Source organism: Panicum virgatum, chromosome 8N (assembly GCF_016808335.1).
Source record: "Panicum virgatum strain AP13 chromosome 8N, P.virgatum_v5, whole genome shotgun sequence".
NCBI classification, from domain to species: Eukaryota; Viridiplantae; Streptophyta; class Magnoliopsida; order Poales; family Poaceae; genus Panicum; species Panicum virgatum.
The window spans coordinates 10,199,817-10,218,858 of NC_053152.1; the positions used below are offsets into that span (position 1 = coordinate 10,199,817).

Sequence of the window (19,042 nt, forward strand, 5' to 3'; positions counted from 1 at the left end):
GACAGATATTAGCATTGCTTTTTCCATATTGAAATTTTCTTTTACACTGGAGATACTTTTACTAGCAATCTTGCAGGATCTGATTGGGCTGGTCACACAAGGCAAAATACCTGTTTCCATGGTCCACATCCAATTATGCGCGCAGAATATAATTCAATTAAATGGAAAAGATATCCTACTCTTGCTTTCTGATCATGATTTTGTTTTCATGATAACAAATAATTACCTCTTATATTGGAACAGTTTTGTTGACAGTTAGTCTTTCATGTGCGAATTTGCCATATGGATTGGCAATGTTAACCTTCTTTTTTTTTTAACCTTTTAATGCTTCGAGTCCAGGAGCTGCCAGGCGGACACGTGCGGGACGACGTGCGCCGTCCTCGGCATCAACGGCGGCAGGGTGTGCAAGGACGACGGCGGCGTCCCCTCCTGCTGCTGCGTCCCACCGCCAAAACCCTCCGCCGCCGCCGTCGGCGTCGAGCCGTCGACGACCAGCTCGCTCGTTGATCCGTAGTGGGAAGGATGGATGCCAGATAAATATTTATCAAGCAACTGATTTTTTTATGATGGATATTACATCAGTGCGAGATTTCGCTGGTTTGTAAGGTAGAATGTATGAATCCATGCCCATGCTGAATAAGTAGCTACCACTGTTTGTAATGCATCTTTCAATGGATGTTTTTTCCTCTATATAGGGGAGATGCACGTGCCACAAACACATGTTTAAAGAACAATATATTTAAAAATACCACATATTTAAAGAACAATTATATTTGCGTCTCTATTGGTTGAGTTCCAACGGGCTCTTATACTTCACAAAGGCCAAGTTTTCTTACCTTTTATTATTCCTATTTGTAGGTTCTTTTTTTATAATACCCTAGATAGAAAGAAGAAAGATTAAAGGGAGGATTTTTATGAATTTGCACATCACGATCACTACCGGTGACTGTTCCGAGCTGCTCATCATGGACCAAGTTCTTCTTCCCTACCCAGCACCAGCCGGCACCCGGCACCTTGGCCGCTGAAGGCGCCAATGACACCAGAGTGTTCATTCAGGTTCCAGATCTTTAGGATGCTGCAATCATAAGAAGGTTTTAGAACGGCTGAGCTCACATCATGTAGTATAAAGAAGTTGCTAGAAGGATGCTGCTAACCTTTTGCCGTCCCTGGCAGGATCAGAGAACAGGAAGTCTCTGGTTGGTCTCCTGGGGAGTTTGGCACGCAGGATTGATCGTTAAGAAGCACAAGCTTCTTCAGCAAATTGAAGGCATGGCTTCCAGGCTTGTCACTGGAAAATCACAAATAAATTAACCATCATCTTATTGCAATGTAAATAATTTTGTGTTGCAATGTAAATGATTCAATGCATTGCAATGTAAATAATTCTGTGTTGCCCAAACTTTTTTTAATTTACCTGACGTATATGGCACAATCGCCAACTGCTCAGGCTGCAGCATGGTATTCAGCCATAGGGTGAACACTCTGATGGCATGGAAACAAAATACATTAGCAGCCAAGCCATAAAAGAAGTCATTGTAAACAGAGAAGAAAAATATTTATACTCACATGGAACATATCAGGTTGCATGAATTCTCCGACAGTGTTATAGGCGACCGATGCAGTGTGTATAGTATGGGAAGCCGGGTCTCTCAGCCAGAAATCATCAGAGGCTCTCACACCTGCGCTCCTTTTTGAACTGCAGCAAGAATAGGAGGCGTGTTAAAAACTGCAATGTCAGGTAATTGCAACAACCACCAAGCAATACTTTCAAAATATTTTAGCACAAGATGTTAGATGTTTACCTATATAAGTTGTCTGTGTTGTGGCTCATGCATGATATGATGCCATTGTCAAGGAAGTTCCTAGCGATGGAAGCTTCCAAAGTCTGTTGATACTTTCTAGCTAACAGTACCCTTCCCCATGATCAGTACCTAGTGTCTCTAAGGATGTTCTGCACGTCCACCTTAACTCCATCGATCCCAGCAGATACAAGAAAAGAATGGAGCTCATTGTAGAAACTGAATACTTTTTCAGAGTTCACAAGGCCCAGTCCATTAGTTGTTATACTATTCAAGGCATCACAGGGTTCGTTTTTCTGAACTCCAGGTGATGACACAGGGTGCTGGCGTGCTGCATCTTTGATTCATAGTGCTCCATTCCAACAATACCTGGCCTGACTCCACCCCAGTATTCGGTTATCGCGTGCCACACGTACACATACCTGAATTATTTGACATAATATGTCAGAAAGATGAGCTTCCAAAAATTTTTCATTTGTAAACTGAATAAGACAACAAATTATCAAGTGGTGCCATACTTCAGATCATTGTTTCCTTTAATTTCATTGACAATATGTGAGGCCTTTTGCTGGATCATCTTCCCTGTGACCCTCCCTCCCATTTTTCCGAAACTTGTGGTTCTCCTTAATATGAGTCCTGTTTGCAAAGGTGATAGACAGAACAGGCAAAGTTCAGAACTTGAACTGAAACTCTCTGGACTTTATACAGAAATCATGTTTGGCTGGCAAAGCATAAATAGGTTTACTTCTAACTTGGTTGAGTTATCTGCTATCACGCAATTCCCACAGGATCCATACCGACCGATTGCCATCCATCGTCAATTATGACAAACTTAGGAGAAACTCCACCTTTTTGAAAGCTGAAAATAAAGAAAAGATATATTGGGTATCTCAGTACACTGATAATGTGGTAGGATTTAGAATTTGGGATACATTGTAAGATCAATAAAGACCTTTGTAATCCCTCCTTCACTCCTTCAGCAGTAACGTTGGTGTAAAATGCATCCTATGTGCACCAACCATACCAGTTTAGAATGTCTGGCATCTGCAGCAAGTTGAACGTTCAGAACTCTGAAATAACACATACACCATGATCGTGTAAAATAACACATACATGTTATTATATAGTGTTAAAAATAGAATAAGGTAATAGAAAAGATACTGTCAAATCATTTTTGTTTTGAAAACTGACAGTGAATCAAGAGAAAAAAAACTGACAGTGAATCAAGAGAACATGCATCAGATGACAATCCTCCTACATTAAAATGCAGTACTGTACACTGATCAGTAGCTTAAAACCACCTTTGTTACTTTAAGAAGATCACTTCCTGACATGAAGCCTGGCTTTGTGACAAAGAAACAAGGCAATTTCAGGACACCATGTCATACAAAACTTATTGCATGGAAGCATTAGGTAAAAATCAATTTAAATGATCAGACAAAAAGTTTTTAAGCTGCCTCGCAATAAACTTTTTTTCAATAAAGGCTTCACATAAACCTTTGATTCCCATAAGGCTATGCAATAGCTATATTGGCCATGTGTACAGAGTATTGAAGAAGCAAAAGCAAGCAGATCAATAAACAAGATAACAATTTGAGCATGCTGTGCAACAAAATTACAGACAATCAACAAATATTTTGGATGCATAGTTCCAAATGTTCTTGGTATGCGTCATTAGGCCATTGCAAGTAGAAATCCCCACATCTGCAGCTTCTTCACATGGTGTACAATGGAGTTGATTCAATCATGGCGAAGCACTGGATGAGGGAAGAATAGATTTCTGTAACTGGTCTATTGCATGAAGGGAGCTAACGAATGGCATTGACATTGGCATGTAACTGAATCTAATTGGAAAGGCAAGTATAACACACAAATACCAACAGTTTAGATCTTGTATTAAGTATCATAATGCACCAATAAATTAGATGAAGGAATACGCTCAGCTCTCAGTACTAATCTACATACTCTTTACCATATATCTTCCATTGCAATCTGACTGCATTTGTATACTCTTGAGGGCACATTTCTCACATTTTTTTAAAAAGAAAAAAATAGTATAGACATTTCTCACAGATTATTTGGAGTAATATTTAACCGGAGAGTCTGTTGATGATCAAAAAAATATTGAAAGAATTATTCTGAAACCAAAAGAATTGCGTACTTCAAATATGAAGGTGTGGTCAGGCGATGCGCCGATGTGCTCAAGGCCCTTGAGGTAGGGGATCCGGGAACGACTTGCCACGGTCGCACTCGCTTCCGATGACGAGCACCGGGAAGAAGTTGGTGAGCCCCAGCAGCGACAGCATCAGCTCGGCATTCGCCCTCGGAGTGTTTCGTCACCGCCAAGCGCTTCAGGTTGCGGCCTTCGATCCATCTACACAGGTCGTGCAGCCCATAACGGCCTTCAACTGTCCTGGTACCAATCTGCGTGGTATTTCAACTTCAGATTAGGATTCAACAAGCATCCAAGAAGCACAAGATGAAGTTCTGTTCCCGGTTGAAAATACCATTTAAAAGGCTTTTGCAGTAAAAAAACAGCAACATTGATGCCTTTTACTACTCATAACTGAGAGTGTCAAACGAGAGATTTTGCTTGAGTTTGTATGATAAAGCCAAGGAACATTCAGAGATGTATGACAGTGTCATCCAGTACTATGGTTCAGAGTTAAAAAACTAGAACATTGTTTAATGTCTTAGGGTACATATCAGTTTTTGCTTCTTTTCAGAGAAAGGCAAACAAGTTGTTACAGTAAAGGTATAACTGATGAACAGAACAATAATTTTGTGGTCTAAATAAAATTAGAAAAAGATCAGTTAGTTTTTTACTAATAACTAATACACACTTCAAATATGGCTGGCTCATCCAACAAATTTCACTCATTTCATAACCAACCTATAAAGGAGCAATGCTAGCCAATTACAACACAAAAAAGAAATAATACAGTAGAAAGCTGCTAGTCATATCTCAGTGATTGAAATATGGAGACTTTGGAAACAGCTATAACTTTATACATGTATTTCTCTGTTCAGTCGCTATGCTCTTTTTCTCAATCACAGTGATACATCAGGCTCAGAAAATCATAGTGGTACAAGCCGGCTCTGTTTGGGGGCTCCTGGAGATGCCTGGTTGAAGCCCAAGCTTCTCATTTACCTCGGTTTCAGTTGCACAGCCCATTGTTTCGCCCGCCAAACATACATCAGGAAATATAGTTGACCCTAAATTTGGTAGGCTACAATCACCTATGTAAATTATTCATGGGAACATGTAAAAAGAGAAGGCATAGCAGGTATAGCCAGTTCTTGAAGAAGTGTTGGAATAACAAATATAGCTACTACTGCCATGCAAATAAATAAACTATTCCTGGAAGAGCAACCTTTTTCAAATTATTAATCTGAAACAATAGCAATTCAATGTAAGTATGCATGATGGACACAAAAGATGCAAGCCTCTACATAGTGAAATTATGCCTAAAGTTCGTATTATAAAAAAAATGTCTAAAGTTCATGCACATATATGAGTATTCCTAGATACTTATGACTTTCATTTGAGATAATACAAACGCTGCTACTGCTCACAACCATCAATTGGATATAAAAAAAATATCCAAGATGCTGTTAGTTAAACCAAAAGTTAGTATTTAGAATTTACCTGCATCACTACTGAACATCTTGCCAAGCACAAGCAGGAATTGTATCAAACAGGTGATATGCAGAGTGAAAACTAAATGTGGATTCAGCCAACACATCGATCAACACACCCATGGAATGGCCGAAGGGAGAGAGATGCAGAGATTGAGAGAAGGAACAACTCTTACACCTATGCCATGAAAACTTTACTCAAAAGATGAATCTGCAGACTCCTCATATTACGCCGCCACCAGGCAGATGAATTTGATGGTGACGGAGCCCGTCCACCCTGATATGGGGGTTGTTGTTGACATCCACGCCATGGATACGGAGCGAGAGATGCGCACCTCCGTGCAGCAATCCGCCACCAGCAGAAGGTCATTGCTGACCTCAACATCTTCCCCTCCGTCATGCCCCAGGAAGTTACGTCAACGGAAGGAGAAGGCGTAGAAGCGTGATATCTGTATTCGCGTGCGTGTGTGGACCCATGGGGTCAGTGTCGGCAGCCAGGGGAATATATCCCAACGCCATGTAAGACATGATCACGTTTTGAACTTGCTGAAAACTCGTGTTCTTGGGGAGGCAGGGTCCTCTGCCCTGCCCCGTTATCGGATTTGCTCTGCCTCTCCTGTGTGATCTCACGTCAGGAATGTAATTCGCGACCACATGCACTACAATTGATATTAGATTCTCACTTCCTCTCGATTTCGTTTTCCGATCTTGATTTGACCTTCTTCGTCTCTCCGGCGAACTTGGTCTGCATCGCTACGAATCCGTCTGATCCCAGCGTCCATGCCCCGCCCACCGACTCCCAGTCGGCAGCGGCCACCGCATATCGCCGGTTAGCCGCTCCGGCGCCGGCGACCACATCAGTTCTCTCAGTGCCGCTTAGGATCGTAGTTTGGGTCGGGATCGTCTCGGTGCTCCTCCGTGCACTTTTGGCCTGCGTCTCGACGCGTGTATCCGGTGATTCTTCAGTCACGGCTCCTCCACGTCCCTTAGTTCAGACAAATTCGTGTTCTCCACCATGGAGGATGCGGCGAGGGAGGATGAGGTTCATTGGGATCGCGTCGCCGACAACTTCGCCCTGCTTTTCAACGGCGTCAACGACATTCTCAGCACCTAGATCAAGTTGGAAGCGCAATACAACATGACGAACAAAGTGGTGGAACAAATGATGCGCGATCAACAGATTCTCGCCAAGCAGATTGAGAACACTGGACAGGCAGTGGCGCGGTTGACCTTGGATTCCACCCGTTAGGCTGGTCGCGGGCCTCCGAGCCCAACCAATTCTGAGGCCTCAGACTTGAATCCCTTCCATGCTGGTCGCTCAGGTACTGGTCCCCCTCTGAATCACCCCCGTCAGGCTAGAGGCCCTCATAATTTCACTGCTGATGGTACCAATCGGTTTAAGCCTACTGTTCCCAAGCTATCCTTTCCCCGTTTTGATGGATCTAACCCACGGATTTGGAAATCCAAGTGTGAAGATTACTTTCAGCTCTATAGTGTGCCTAATGCTATGAAAGCTACTTTTGGGTCTCTCCATATGGATGATAATTCGGCTAAGTAGTTACAAGTGTATAAGAAAAAAACATGGTCTTACTGTGTGGACAAAGTTTATTGCTGCTGTAGAAGCCAAGTTTGGAGCCTTTGATTATCGTGATGCTATAAGTGAGTTATTGGATCTTACTCAGACCTCCATTGTAGAAAGCTATGCAACTGCTTTTGAGGATTTACAGTTTGAAATCTGCATGCACCATGAAGGATTTGATGACATGTTCTTTGTCTCTCAATTCATAAAGGGTTTGAAATATGAGATAGCTTCTGCAGGACAGTCTCAGTTACCCCAAACACTAGATAGAGCTATTCTGTTGGCAAAGGTGCAGCAACAGGTCCTGGAGAAAGGTAAACAGAAACAGCAACGATTCTTTTCTCCAAACAAACAGTCCTATGCTTCTAGTAAACCTGAGTTTAAGTCATCTCCTGCTGGTTCAGCAGTCAGCAAAGAGAGACAATTGCTGAATTACAGAAAAGCCAATAACCTCTGTTACTATTGTGGTGATAAGTTTGATACTTCTCATGCTGCAATCTACCCTCAGAGACCTAAAGCCCAAGTAAATGCCTTAGTAGTGAATGATTTGGATGCTCCTTTGTCTGAAGAAGTTGTAGCCCAATTGGAGTTAGAAGACTCTCTTACAGATGAGTTTGGTCACTTATCTTTGAATACTTTGGCTAGCACTGAGGAAGGACAGACCCTGAAGCTTAGGGCTCTGGTTAAGAACAAAGTTATGCTTACTTTGGTTGAAAGTGGCAGTACCCACAGTTTTGTCAGTGCTCAGTTCTTACAGCAAGTGGGTGTTGGCGGTCGATTTCGATGATTTTTACCGCCAACATTCCTTCGGATTTCATGCTTTTAGAACAATGTTGTTATAATTTTCACTAACATTAACAAGTTTCATGAGTTTTGGTGAGTATTTAAATCCAGGAACAACATGTACCAAAATGAGCCAAAATGGGGTAAATCACAGGCCGGCCGGCCGGGCTACCCTTGTCAGGTTTTGTCATGAAACTTTGTGAAACATGGCTTTGAGCATAAGATCAAGTCCACACAAATGTGGTTCATGTAGAATTCATAAGTCAAGACCGAAAGGCTTGAACCAAGTTGAGTTGGGCCCAAATTCAATGACAACCCAAAGATTCAGGACCTAACCCAACTTGAGGAGCAATGTGGATCCTGTGAGCAACGTGCCAGAGTGACAGAGGCCCGAGCCGAGCCAGAGCCAGGCCGGCCGGCCTAGGAGAGGCCGGCCGGCCTCCAACTGCCTCTGTTGGAGCCACGCAACTGCCACCGACTTCAGGAGGAGATCCAGACCATCCATTCAAAGGCGGTGGCCAGATGGCCGCATCCCTAGGCTGGCCGGCCTAGGGGAGGCCGGCCGGCCCCACCTGGCGGCCTCTGGTGCTCTCCCTTGGTGTGAAAGACAAGCACAACTACCTTACCTGCGTACAACCGACGCTCAACTCAGTACCGATCATAGAGTAGTATAAATAGAGCCCGAACCCCCTATTGTAACACACACCATCTTGTTACACTCTTGTGTTGAGTAGGAAGAGAGTGAGGTGAGTGCTCTGGTGAAAGCCGAGCTGAAAGGAGCGGACTCGAGTTCTCTCGGTCTTACTCCACATTTTGTATCCACCTTGGAGGAATATACTTGAGTAAGTTCCTTGTCTCAACTTCAGTTTGTCGCTAGCTTTACTTTCTGTCTTAGTTACTTGTTTAATTACTTTTTTTGATCTGCGGGATCCTGAGTCTGCTTAAGTAGCAAGTTCTGCTTATTTGAGGTTGCTTTCTATCTAATTACACGGTAGGAGCAAGTAGCTCGAGAGCTGTGGGCATGGTGCCCAGTCTTGGTAGTTATCTCAGGTTGTGTTCCACCCCACGGAACCGTTGTGGTAGGCGGTAGGTGGTGACAGCCCTATCCGTCCCTCGTAGTCCACCACGTTCGGGTGTTTTCATAGCAGTAATTGCAGGTTGCCGTTGGACTCCCCTCTCATCCCTTTCTGAAGTCCTTCCTCTTCCAGCCGCTGAAGCAGATCAAGTCAGTAGTTAGCTCGTTAACTAGTCAGAATAGTAGGTTATCTGGAGTTAGGCCCTCTTTTCTTTTGTCTTCTTCTCGTTGGTTGTGTCCAGTTGAAGATCTCTAAATTTGGTCGAAGCTTTATCATTCCTTGGATTCGATATCCCAGGCATACTCCCTGGTGAAAGCTACAATCGGTCTCTGTGCGCTTGCGGAGTAATTCGTTAGGCTAAGGAGTGCCAACAAGCTTTCTGGCGCCGTTGCCGGGGAATGGTAGCAACACTAGACTTAGATTTAATCAGCCGTACGACTTTCCATCCATCCATATGGATTTTTCTACTAGTTATCCGGCAGTTCCATCTCGCGAGTATTTGGAACCGCCACCATCTTGCTACCCCATTCTATCCGATGGTTACGAGATTGGTCCCAGTCTTGTAGCCATGGTTCGCGCACAGTCCTTCTCTGGTAAAAATGACAAGTGTCCCTATGCTCACTTGCAAATCTTCGAAGAGAATTGTTCTCTTCTGATTATACCCGGTATGACCCAAAACACCTTAAGGTGGAAGCTTTTCCCGTTCTCTCTGATGGGGGAAGCTAGTATTTGGTACAACCGGACGGCAAGGAGAGTCGGAGGAGATTGGATATAGTTGAAGGATGAATTCTGCTTGTTCTTCTATCCTATCTCCCAAGTGATTCCCCATTGGAAACAACTGCTATCATTTGAGCAAGGCGATGAATCACTTGGAGTAGCCTGGGCTAGATTCATGCATTTAGTAGACTCTAGGCCACCATATCAGATGCCGGAGGAAACACTTATGCAACATTTCTTCTATGGCCTTAAACCGGAAAGTGCACATTTCATGAATGTGGCTTTCGAGGGATCCGTCATGTACAAGACAGTGACTGAAGTCAGAACTCTCCTAGAGAAGGTTCTGAACAGCACTAACTACACCGATATCTATGATGATCCACCAGAGCCGATAGAGCAGCCCAGTGAGACACAACAGCTTCAAATCCTCTCAGCCACATCCTCTCCACCTCCACCATACATAGAGGAAATCACTGAACCACCAAAGTCCCCAGATCATGAGCCCCTCATTGAAGACATGCCTATGTTCATACCCGATCTCTTCATAGAGGAAGAGTACTTGGAACTCGGTAATGCTGCAAGCATGCCGAAGGAGCATAAGTGTATATGCTCAAGATCTGAGGCATTTATTCCCGAAGCTTCATCGCAGATAGAGGGTCTTTCTGCGATCTTAAGTAAGGAATGGACAGAGGAAGCCGAGGCTAGCAGTAGCAATTATTCCCGAAGGTTGGGGTGAACGTGATGTCCAAAACCTTGGCGGATCACGTTTCATGTGAGCCCCTGACTTTCTCACGTAAGCACCTGAAGTGGATCGACGGCCAGATCGTGGAAAGTAAAGGAATTCTTCATGCTATGTCTCTAAAGATGGGACGTAACAAGATCTTCCTGGACTTCCACATCTTCGATGTCCCGGAAGGTGAAGAGTTTGTCTTGATTGGTCAGCCAATAGAGCCCCTTGTCAACCGAAATGGAGACCGAGCAACTCTTGAGGTCAATGTTGGCAAAGAAAAAGTCCCGGTCAGTCTAGTCCGTTCATGCAACACCATTGCGGAGGCTAGACCGAAGCAAGACCCATTGGAGGACACAGTGAACATCAGCCAAGAAGAGCAAACTCAGCCCATTCTTGAGGAAGAAGTTTCACACTTCACCCAGGAAACAAATCCGGTCGGCAAAAGTAAGCTTGACGGAGAGGAGATACCGCAACCTCCTCTTCCTGAGCTAAAGCTGCTACCCCCTGGTTTGAAGTATGCATTCCTCCACGACAACAGAGCCACGCCAGTTGTCATCAGCGATCAGCTGACAGAGAGTGAAACTCGGCGGCTCGTTGCAGTCTTAGAGAAATACTTGTCCGTCATTGGATATTCTCTCCAAGACTTGAAGGGGATCAGCCCCAATCTATGCACCCATCGCATACCAATAGAGCCAGAACATAAGACGTCACGAGAACATCAACGACGGCTTAATGATGTGATGAGGGAGGTAGTCAAGAAAGAGGTACTTAAGCTACTACACGCGGGCATCATATACCTCGTGCAAGACAGTGAGTGGGTCAGCCTAGTTCAAGTGGTCCCGAAGAAGGGAGGTATGACGATAGTCCGAAATGAGAGGAACCAGCTCATACCTCAGCGGACAGTGACCGGATGGAGAATGTGTATCGATTACCGTATGCTCAACAAAGCTACCCGGAAAGATCATTTCCCTCTTCCCTTCATCAACGAGATGCTTGAACGGTTGGTAAAGCACTCATACTTTTGCTACCTCGATGGATACTCTGGTTATCATCAAATTCCTATCCACCCCGATGACCAGAGCAAGACTACCTTCACCTGCCCCTATGGTACGTTCGCCTATCGGCGAATGTCTTTCGGTCTATGCAACGCACCAGCATCATTCCAAAGGTGCATGATGACAATCTTCTCAGACTTGATTGAGCACATCATGGAAGTATTCATGAACGACTTCTCGGTCTATGGCAAAGACTTCGATCAATGCCTTGAAAACTTAGAAAAAGTTCTCAAGAGGTGCCAAGAGACACACCTAGTTCTCAATTGGGAAAAGTGTCACTTCATGGTCAGAGAGAAAATTGTTCTCGGACATAGAGTGTCTGAGTGAGGGATGGAAGTGGATCGGGCAAAAATCGATGTTATCGAACAGTTGCCACCCCCGACAAATGTCAAGGGATTCAGGAGTTTCTTGGGTCACGCTGGTTTCTATAGGAGGTTCATTAAGGACTTCTCCCGTATAGCCAGACCCTTGACGAGCCTATTGGCAAAAGATGCCCCATTCAACTTTAACGAGGAATGCCTCGTGGCCTTCTATACCCTAAAGAAGGCACTCGTGTCCGCTCCCATCATCCAGCCTCCTGATTGGAAACTTCCTTTCAAGATCATGTGCGATGCAAGTGACTATGCCGTAGGCGCAGTGCTTGGTCAATGTAGAGATAAGCAACACTATGGTATATCCTACGCCAGTAAGACATTGACCGGACCCCAACTACACTATGCCACAACAGAAAAAGAACTCCTGGTGATAAGTTCAGGTCCTACTTGGTTGGTTCAAAGGTGATCATGTACACGGACCACGCAACACTGAAGTACCTCCTAACCAAGAAGGATGCTAAGCCACGACTCAACCGTTGGATTCTGCTCCTACAACAGTTTGATATGGAAATAAGAGATAAGAAAGGAGCGGATAATTGCGTGGCAGACCATCTCTCAAGGATGCAAGTACAAGGATCGGATCTGCCGATCAATGATTTCATTGTCCCCAGCCAGGACACTGGAAGAGGAATTGCAAGCTGTACCTAGCCACACAGAAGAATCGTTCTTCCACCTCGGGTATGCTTGTCGTTCATATTACAGAAATATTTTTCGCTGACTCTTATGTTAATTCTTGGGTATTTGATACTGGATCGGTTGCTCATATATGCAATTCGATGCAGGGAATGACAAAAAGTAGAAGCGTTGAAAGAGGAGAAGTTGACTTCCGCGTCGGCAATAATGCAAGAGTTGCTGCTTTGGCCGTCGGGATGATGCAACTACACCTACCATCAGGATTTGTCTTGGAGCTTAATAATTGTTATTTTGTTCCTAGTTTGAGTCGAAACATTGTGTCTCCTTCATTTTTGATGAAGGATGGTTATTCTTTTGCGAGTGAAAATAATGGTTGTGTGATCTCTAAGAATAATATGTTTGTGGCTTTGGTGTCCATTAAGAATGGGCTATTCATTTAAATCTTGATGATTCTTCTGTCTGTAATATAAGTGCTAAAAGGCCTCGACTAAATGATTTGAATCCTACCTACATGTGGCATTGTCGTCTCGGTCATATAAGCGAGAGACACATGAAGAAGCTCCATGATGATGGACTTCTAAGTTCGTTTGATTTTGAATCATACGAGACATGCAAAGCTTGTTTGCTGGGCAAGATGACCAAGACGCTGTTCACAGGTTTTCCAGAGGGAGCATCGGATTTGCTGGAACTCATACATACTGATGTGTGTGGACCAATGAGCTCGACTGCTAGAGGAGGATTCCAATACTTCATTACTTTTACTGATGACTTAAGTAGATATGGTTATGTCTACTTGATGAGGCATAAGTCTGAAACCTTTGAAAAGTTCAAGGAATTTTAGAATGAAGTTGAAAATCAGCGTGGCAAGAAGATTAATGCCTTGCGATCTGATCATGGGGGCGAATACCTAAGTCACGAATTTAGTGATCATTTGAAGAGTTGCGGAATTGTTCCACAACTTACGCCGCCTGGAACGCCTCAAAGGAATGGGGTTTCCGAGCGACATAATTGAACTCTGTTGGACATGGTTTGATCAATGATGAGCCAATTAGACTTACCATTGACATTTTGGGGTTACGCTCTAGAAACAGCAGCTTTCACACTAAACAGGGTGCCGTCAAAATCCGTAGACAAGACACCATATGAGATACGGACTGGCAAGACTCCCAGTTTGTCTTTTCTAAAGATTTGGGGTTGCGAAGCATTTGTCAAACGACTCCAGTCTGACAAGCTTGCACCCAAATCGGATAAGTGCATATTCGTGGGATACCCAAAGGAAACCTTAGAGTATTACTTTTACAATCGGTCTGAGGGCAAAGTGTTTGTTGCTCGGAACGGAGTTTTCCTAGAGAAAGAGTTTCTCAAAGGAGAGAAAAGTGGAAGAACGGTGCAACTCGAAGAAGTTCGAGATGAGCCAATAGGACAAGACTCTACAAGTGACGCTAATGTAGCTGAACAAGTTGAGATGCCTATGGCAACAGAAGCACCTCCGCAACCACGAAGGTCAGCAAGGCTCCGTGCAGCGCGGGAATTATTATTATTAGACAATGATGAGCCTGCGACATATGCAGAGGCGATGGCAGACCCTGACTCTGAGAGATGGCAAGATTCCATGAAATCCGAAATATAATCCATGAAGGAAAATCAAGTTTGGAACTTGGTAGACCCGCCTGATGATGTGAGAACCCTAGAGTGCAAATGGATCTATAAGAAGAAGAAAGATATGGATGGAAATGTTCACATCAATAAAGCTCGACTTGTCGCAAAAGGTTTTCGACAAGTTTAAGGAGTTGACTATGACGAGACTTTCTCGCCCATAGCGATGCTTAAACCTGTTCGGATTATTCTAGCTATTGCTGCATATTTCGATTATGAAATATGGCAGATGGATGTCAAAATAGCTTTCCTTAATGGAAACCTGACCGAGGACGTGTATATGATGCAGCCCGAGGGTTTTGTCGATCCGACCAATGCTGGAAAGATATGCAAGCTTCAAAAATCCATTTATGGATTAAAGCAAGCATCTCGGAGTTGGAATATTCATTTTAATGAAGTAGTCAAAGGGTTTGGCTTCATTAAAAACGAAGAAGAAGCTTGTGTTTACAAGAAGAAAAGTGGGAGCTTTGTTGCATTTCTAATCCTGTATGTAGATGACATACTGCTGATTGGAAATAATATTCCTATGCTTGAGTTCGTAAAGACTTCACTGAAAAATAGTTTTTTGATGAAAGATTTAGGAGAAGCAGCATACATACTGGGCATCAAGATCTACAGAGATAGATCAAAGAGGCTTATAGGATTAAGCCAAGATACTTACATTGACAAAGTGTTGAAGCGGTTCAACATGGAAGAGGCAAAGAAAGGGTTCTTGCCTATGTCACAGGGCATACATCTTAGCAAGACTCAGTGTCCTACGATGACTGATGAGCGAGAGTGCATGATGTTTCTTATGCTCTAAGTGTTATGAGCAGGTTGTTGACGCTCACTAACGACCATTTCTGGGCGTCAACTTGATCAGAAAATCATGAGAGTTTGCATTTCTTACACGCATTTATATCCAATAAAGTACCTAAACCACACTTTACCTTCTAGAATATGCAAGTCGTGTTTTTGAACTAATATGCAGGTTACAAGCATACTTTGGCCCGACGGAAAATCACAAAAAATATCAGAGCACCGATTCAGGCTCAAATGGACCAAAGTAGCCCAAGAACCAAAGTGCAACAGGTTAAGACAAGCTCTACCACCATGGATTAGACAAAGGAGCCCAGGACAGCCCATCCCCCAGCAGCTGGGGTCGGTTGGTGGCCAGGCCAGGCCGACCAACCTACTGGTCGGCCGACTGGGCCATGGGCCCCACCGACTTAACCCAGCCACGTGGCAGCTCCTGGTGACTCCCCAAGGTCGGTTCCGCTGAGATCCCGCAGTGGCTCCCTCCTATAAATACAAGGGGGGGGGGTAGAGATGAAGACACACACACATCACTCACCTCTCAAGTTCACTCTTGTTTAGTCTTTAGGCTAGTGGAGTTTAGGAGAAGTCTAGGAGTCATCGAGTCCCTAGAGTTACTCGAGAGTCTGGTATGGTTTCCTCTCTAGTTCTCTCTTGTAATATTCGATCGTTTGTAATAGAATTAGACTATGGTTACCGATATCTGCTTGAAGTATATTCTGAGTTGTCGGTCATATGCTTCTTGTCATGGTTGCATTATTATTCAATGTTTACATTGCATAATTGCCCTGTACTGGAGGTAGTTAGTCCTTCGTTCATAGAACTCTATCAACTGTTCCAGTATTCGTATGATTGCTCTAGTGTGATGTCTGTCCATCCGGAGGGTGGGGGCTCCGCGCGGGACACTAGAGTATCCCTTACTAGTGTAGACGTGGTGTCTAGATTCGCTAAGAGTTGCTGGATGTCAACTATACCCATATTTTGTAGAGGTAGCCGGCAGGTGGTGACAGCCCTGTCCGTGCCTTTTCGTAATCCTCCACATTCGGTATGGGAGGTTGGAGGTACATAAAGTCGCCGGGGTGTACAGGATCCTCCCGTTACTTCGATAACGATCTCCCTGTTGTGTAGTTTAATCTTTGACAAGCTAACTAATGAGAAAGTGTAGATATAGCTAGCCTAGCACAGTTGACTCGAGCTCTGACTTTTACCTTGCTCCCGGCCTAGAGTAATCTTTTATTCTTTTATTCAAGAGAGCAGTCGTGTGTGTGTGTCACACTACCTCCTACCATGTTATTATCTTACCATTGTTTATGTATGAGAATACCCAATCTAGATCAAGTTCACTAACTAATCTATATACCATCTCACTCACCGCCTTCCCTGCGGAAATATAAATGACACCCCGGTATACTCCTGGGTAAAATGCTATAGCGGTATTCCGTGCGCTTGCGGATTTATTCGTGGTTCATGAAATACCTGCCACCCCACTTGGCGTCTGCGGGCGTCGTCGCTGGTCCCCAGTGGCGACGTTGGTGGGCGCCAACAAGCATTTTTGGCGTTGTTGCCGGGGAAGGCACAGAGTGAAATATATAGATAAAGTAGTGAGCAAAAAATCAAGATTGGTATTCGCATGCTAAACAGGCTAACTTGGCTTTGTTTTCTTGTCTTTGTTGATATAAAAACAGGTTAGTGTATGCCCGGTTTCGACTTGCCACAAAACTTTCATTCCGATCTAGAGTCACTTCTGAGGAGGACGCGAGCTCGTCTCGTATCACCTCGGAGATCACTCCCGGCAGTTGATCCAGTCATTGCATCGCCGTCAGCTCCCAGAGCTATGGCCCAGAAGACACTCCGTGATTATTCTACTCCGTCTGCTAGCCAGGTCCCCACTAGGCCCGAGGTTAACACAGGAGGAGAGAATTTCGAGATCAAGACGGGTCTCATTACAATGGTGCCAGCCAGCCCATTCTGTGGCAAGGCCAATGAGGATGCCAGTGCTCATCTCCAGCAGTTCCTGGAACTCTACAGTACTTTTGTTATCAGGGGTGTATCGCAAGATGCAATCCGACTCCGTCTGTTTTCGTTCTCTCTCTTAGGGAGAGCGAAGCAGTGGTTTTATGCTAACAAGGCTGCTGTGGATACTTGGGACAAGTGTACCAAGGCATTTCTCTAGAAGTTCTTCCCGAAGGGCAAGAGCAATGCTCTTCGTGGTCGGATTTCGAACTTCCAGCAGGCATCAAGTGAGTCAATTCCGGAAGCTTGGGAGAGGCTTCAGGAGTACATTCTGCCGTGTCCGCACCATGGAATGGACAATTGGCTCATTCTACAGAACTTCTACAACGGGTTGACACAGTCATCCCGTGATCATGTGGATGCCGCCGCGGGTGGAGCTTTCTTCTCGCTAACCACTGAAAGAGCCACATCATTGATCGAGAAGATGGTTTCCAACCAGGGTTGGAGCGATGATTGCCTCCAACCGCGCCAGCGAGGTATGCACTCCGTCAAGGAGGCTGACTTGCTCGCTATGAAGATTGATCTCCTCCTCAAGAAATTTGAGGATTATTCCCAAGGTAAGGCTCATATGCAAACACTTCAAGCCTTGGAAACTCGCATGACGTGCGAGGTCTGCGGGAATGTTGGACATTCAGGCGATAATTGCCCAGAAACCCAAGAAGAAGCTTTATTCCTCAATGGCAACAACAGGTTTTGTCCAGAAGGAGGTCAGGGGTGGAATCAACCATGCCCATATTACCAAGGAGGTAATGGGAATTCGAACTCTTTCGGTCCTAATCAACCTACCTTGAGAGATCTTGTCTACGGCCAAGCGAAGATCAATGAGTCCCTTCAGAAGAAGTTGGCCGCTATGGACAAATCTATGGAGACTATCCATGCCAAGATGGACAGATTCTCCACAGCCATGAAGAACTAGCTGAGTTTCAACAAGGCGCTAGAAACTCAATTGGCTCAGTTAGCTGCTACTACACCTGCTGCTGAACTAGGAAAGATTCCTGGGCAACCTAAATCTACTCTAGAAAGTGTGAATGTTGTCAATGCTATTTGGAAAGATCCCTTTAGCAGGACACCCCTCAGCTATGCAGAGAAGCTCACACGCCCAAGAAGAGGAGCATGGGGCAAGTTAGCAGCCACAATAAGAGAAGATCCCGGAACCCCAGTGATCAGCTGCTCAATCTTTGACTGCGAATTTAATCACGCCCTTTGTGACCTTGGAGCTAGTGTCAACATCATGCCCAAGGTAACTTTCGAGTTAGGCTATCCAACAGTGTCCCCAACCACTATGTGTGTTCAGCTGGCAGATTCCACGATAAGATATCCGGAAGGAGTTGTGGAAAGGTTAATGGTAAAGGTGAAGAATACCTACATATTGGTGGACTTCGTAGTCCTCGATATGGAAGGAGATCTTGGGATCCCGCTCATACTTGGGCGACCATTCCTCAAAGATACAAATGCCAGGATTGATGTGGGGAGAGGAAGAATCAGCCTCCGAATTATGGGAAAAACCATGAAGTTTAGGTTCCAAAACAAGAAAGAGGTATTCCTGATTCATGAGGATAGTGAGAAACAAGGGCTATGGGCAGAGCTCGGTTTGGATGATCAAGACTATCGCCCCTCTTCCAAGCCAGCTTGGGAGGATTGGGAAATTCATACTCCACCAACCGAGCCAGTGGAAGATGATCAGAAGGTCCCTAATTTCATCAAAGATACAGTATGGGAAGATCTGAAGATCATGTATCCATCATCCGAGGATCCTGTTCCTGTGCCGCCTACGCCACCAAAGAAGACCAAGAAGGTGTGGCGCAAAAAGAACAAAGCGTCATCGACCGCTACTACTTCTCCAGGTACGGATGAAACGACATCAACCTGACCAGGTACGGAGAAAGGTCCTGCTTTTCGACCCTAACCAAGAGCTAGCTTGGGGGAGGTTCCCTCCCTTAAGTCAACTGTATCCCTTTTATTTTATTTCAATAAAATTTAATAAAACAACTTCTAAAAACAAAACAAAGATTTTCTGCTTTATTTCCCTTTTTCATAATGCGCGGTAAGAATGTTTTAACTCCCTTTAATAAGTTGAAAGGATGAATTTTACTTTGCTCTATCATGTTTGATATGCCTAGTTTGAAAATAAGAGTTCTCTTGAGTTTGAATTTGTTGGTTATACAAATATCCTGCCAATAAACCTGAAAATTC

General features: G+C 44.4%; 1 non-coding gene and 1 pseudogene across 1 annotated transcript; both read right to left on the minus strand.

Moving 5' to 3' along the window:
• Window positions 1-720: 720 nt before the first annotated feature.
• On the minus strand, window positions 721-5,968 carry LOC120686341 (annotated as a pseudogene).
• An 11,068-nt stretch (window positions 5,969-17,036) lies between these two features.
• On the minus strand, window positions 17,037-17,143 carry LOC120687062. The gene has a single exon (XR_005680562.1). It is a non-coding gene; the product is annotated as a small nucleolar RNA R71 (small nucleolar RNA).
• Window positions 17,144-19,042: the final 1,899 nt, after the last annotated feature.